Source organism: Coenobita brevimanus, chromosome 105 (genome assembly GCF_032717465.1).
Source record: "Coenobita brevimanus isolate Jiangsu-jjx chromosome 105, ASM3271746v2, whole genome shotgun sequence".
Classification (NCBI taxonomy): domain Eukaryota; kingdom Metazoa; phylum Arthropoda; class Malacostraca; order Decapoda; family Coenobitidae; genus Coenobita; species Coenobita brevimanus.
This window is the reverse complement of record NC_137058.1, coordinates 12,101,797-12,106,455: the sequence shown is the minus strand read 5'-3', so window position 1 is coordinate 12,106,455 and position 4,659 is coordinate 12,101,797.

Genomic DNA, 4,659 nt, shown 5'->3' with positions numbered 1-4,659 from the left:
ATGTGAACAAAAAGGAGTCTTTAAATATTCAGTCAATTGGTCTAGTGTCTACCCTTGAGAGTTCCCAGAATTCTTTAACTGAGTTAACTGAACCTGCTTTGAGGGGTAACTTAAATTCTCATGATGGAGCTCCTCTTTTGAGCAGTAACGTGGGTGACACTCTCAAGAGTTCATGTGCTAATTTCCTGTCTGATGGTTTTGTCAGTCCTCTGGTCAGTAATGACAGGAAATCAGTTAAAATATATCGTGACACAGGTGCTTGCCAATCCCTTATGCTGACCAGTGTTCTAGGCTCTAATTTTAATTCCTCTGATGAAACTGTAATCTTACAAGGTGTAGGGAATAATTACTTCTCTGTCCCTCTGTGCAGAGTGAATTTAGAGTCTGGTTTTGTTAATGGTTCCGTTATGGTTGGGTTGGTTGAGACACTCCCAATGTCAGGTGTAACTTTCTTACTTGGAAATGATATTGGTGGAAGTCAAGTGTGTCCAGCTCCTCAGTTGTCTAGTGAGCCAGTGGCTGCGACCCAGGATTGTGATGTCCCTGATGTGTTCCCTGCATGTGCTGTCACTAGGGCTAAGTCTAAAGTTACTGGTGATTTAGAGGATAATGATGATGATGATGTTATCCTAGCTGACACTTTTCTTGCTAATTTGGACCACTCACCAGATGAGGCAGTACCCCGTAGTGTTGATAATTTGTCTCGTCAAGAGTTGGTTGAGTTGCAGGTTGCTGACCCTGAGTTGAAAGGTCTTGCTAACTCTGCTTGCAGTGAGGAAGAGTCAGCTGGTGCTTCTACTTGTTATTATATAAAGTCAGGAGTACTTATGAGGAAGTGGAGACCCCCAACAGTATCAGCCGACTGTGAATGGGAGGTTGTACATCAAGTTGTCATCCCTCGTGTTTGTAGGCAGGATATCATTAGAGTGGCTCATGATTCCAGTTTGGCAGGACACCTTGGAGTGAGGAAGACTGTGGCATGAAACACTTCTACTGGCCAGGTATCTTCAGGGATGTTTCCTGGTATTGTAAGTCTTGTCACACCTGTCAAGTTGTGGGGAAGTGTAATCAGACCGAAAAGGTTGCACCTCTAGTTCCCATTCCTCCTTTTGAGGCGCCTTTCACCCGTGTGTTGGTGGATATTGTGGGCCCTCTTCCTAAGACTTCTTCAGGATTTTCTTATGTGTTGACCCTGATTGATATGGCTACTCGTTATCCTGAAGCCATTCCACTTAGAAATATCTCAGCAAAGAACGTGGTTAAGGAAATGCTAGGGTTCTTCACAAAGTTTGGTCTGCCCAAGGAGGTACAGTCCGACCGGGGAATTAATTTCATGTCAAATGTTTTCAAGCAGTCTCTGAAAGAGTTGGGCATCACCCAGATCACGTCTTCAGCTTACCATCCCCATACTCAAGGAGCGTTGGAGAGATATCATCAAACGCTCAAATCGATGCTCAAGAAATACTGTTTGGAACATCAGAAAGACTGGGATAGGGGTCTTCCATTCGTTGTGTTTGCTGCAGGAGGGTCTCCAAATGAATCACTGGGCTTCTCACCTTTTGAACTACTGTTTGGCCATGAAGTGGGAGGACCCCTTAAGTTACTCAAGGAATGCTGGCTGTCGGAGGAAGATGACGTCAACCTGCTGGAGTATGTGATGAAGTTCAAAGAACGGCTGTCCACTGCTTTACAGCTGGCGAGAGAGAATTTAGGAGCTGCTCAGGAGAAGATGAAGACTTGTATGATAAGAAGTCCAGGTTACGCCACTTTCAGCCAGGAGATCAGGTTTTGATTCTGCCACCAGTTCATGGGCAACCTCTTCAAGCCAAGTTTAGTGGTCCTTATTTCGTGGAGAAGAAACTCAGTGATGTCAACTATGTCATCGCCACACCAGATCATAGAAAGAACAAGCAACTTTGTCACATCAACATGCTAAAGTTATATCACAGGCGGGACGAAAATAACCCAGTCTGCAATGTAGCTGTTCCTCCCGAGTCTGCAAGTGAAGCTCTCCCATGCAGTATGAGCCTGAGTGATAGTTTGGGGAAGAATCCTGATATCATGAATGATCTCCAGACTAAGCTTTCTCATCTACCTCCCGAGGAAAGGCAGGAGTTTTCGGCATTACTGCAGGAGTACCCGCAAGTGTTCCGTGCTACTCCAGGAAGAACCACTGTGTTGATGCATGGTGTCGATGTTGGAGACACAAAGCCAATTAAATTGCCTCCTTACCGTGTGAACCCAGTGAAAGTTCCTCTCATCCAGAAGGAGCTTGGCTACCTGTTGGACCACAAGATGATTGAGCCCTGTCAGAGCGAGTGGAGTTCTCCTGTCACTCTAGTCCCTAAGCCAGGTGGGTCACAGCGGCTTTGCATTGACTACAGACGTGTTAATCAGATAACTAAAACAGACACTTACCTTCTCCCTCGCGAGGAAGATTGCATAGACAAGATCGGAAAGGCTAGGTACATCAGTAAGTTTGATTTGTTAAAGGGATACTGGCAAGTACCTATGACTGAACGTGCTAGGGAGATCTCATGTTTTGTAACACTAGGAAAGACTTTTGCATGTTCGGTAATGCCATATGGTATGAAGAATGCACCAGCCACATTTCAGAAGCTCATGAATGTTGTAACAGAGGGTTTGGCAGGGTGTGTTGTTTATATTGATGATGTATTAATCTTCAGTGACAACTGGAAAGATCACCTATGCCATGTCAGTAAATTTCTTGAGCGTTTGGTTCAGGCTAATCTTGTAGCTAATTTATCAAAGTGTGAGTTTGGTAAAGCTAAAGTTCAGTACGTTGGGTATGTAATTGGTGATGGACATGTTGCACCACCAGGAGCTAAGGTTCAGGTTATAAGTGATCTTCCCAGACCTAAAAGTAGGAAAGAGCTACAAAGATTTTTGGGAATGGTAGGTTATTACAGGAAATTTGTTCTTAACTTTTCAATTCTTGTATCACCACTTACAGACCTACTGAAAAAGGGAGTTAAATTTGTCTGGACCGATAACTGTGAATCCTCTTTCAACAAACTTAAAGCTATCCTATTAAGTCAGTCAGTGCTCGCTACTCCAAATTTTGCTAAGCCTTTTAAGATGGCTGTTGATGCAAGTGATACAGGAGCTGGGGCTGTTTTGCTGCAAGAGGATGATCAGGGTATTGAACATCCTGTATCTTATTACAGTATGAAGTTCACTCCACCTCAAAAGAACTACTCAACTATTGAGAAAGAGCTTTTGGCCTTGATTTTGGGTATACAGCATTTTTCATTTTATTTGTGTTCTGGTTTTGACCCCATAGTCATTTATACCGATGATAACCCACTGAAATTCCTTAGTAAGTTTAAAGATAAAAATCAGAGATTGACAAGATGGAGTCTACTTCTTCAGGAGTATTCATTAGACATACAACATGTCAAGGGGAAAGAAAATGTTATTGCAGATTGCTTATCTGGACTTTAGACAGATTGTTTTAGAGTAATAAGAAATTTCCTTTGTAAATTTCTTTTTCTTTGTTGGGAGGTGTTACATAGCCTATGATTTCATCATCCTTTGTGTAATTTTAACGTACAGTATGCTGCATGTTTGATCACGAGCGTGTTCTGCCTCAGTCCCCCCCTTCTACCGTTATAGTAGAGTAAGTCGTCCTTTCTGTCGTTCAGAGCGGGATTGTCAGCTCTTTGTCCCCTATGGCTTCATTTGTGCGTCCTTCTTACAAGTTGTATCAAGCTCTGCTGGCCCCTATATAATGAGCTCAGTCTCTGCATCATGGCCACTTAGAACTGCTCCTCATTTTGTTCACATCGTTGTCCTCCCCTGTACAGTTATTATTATTGTGAGTGCTCAGAAAGTCTCCAACCATCTAGCAGCTGTGTGTAATTTGAGTATAACTGTTGTTGCATTTTTTCTTGTACTGTGTAGCATAAGGTTGATTCTTAGGCCTAATAAGGTTTTGTAATTCATGTAAAGTTCTTACTGTCAGCTATCATTAATAATAGTTTGTATCTGTAATAATTTATCTTGCATTAACTGAGCATTACCCAGTGTATTTTCATTTTATCAGGGCTGACTTAGATAAATTTACTCTTGCTAATTTCGTGTTAATAGAGGCTATTGCAGTTAAAAATATATTTAACCTGTTTTTTGCCATCACATTATCCTTATGAGTCCTGAATGTTTTGTTGTTAGTTTGAGCATTAAACTTTAACTTGTAATTTTACCTAACTCTTTTGTTTTGAACCTGGAACTTTACGGGACAGTAGTGATTTTTAGTATTCTCACTTAAAGTGTACATTATCTTTCTCTGTTCCATAACAATATATATATATATATATATATATATATATATATATATATATATATATATATATATATATATATATATATATATATATATATATATATATATATATATATATATATATAAGTAACCTCTCAACTAACGCGAGTTTAAAAAGCGCGTTTTCGTTTTAACACGAGCAAATGTTTAAGGAGATATGTTTAACTAACAAGGGTTTCTCGATTGAACGCGACTTTACACGTACGTGATGGTTTCAAATTAGCCGCGCGCGCCTTGGACAGTCCCGAGCTGATAGACCGTGTGTGGCAGTTTAGGCATAAATACACTGTTTTATTTGTCCATTGCTTAAACTGGTT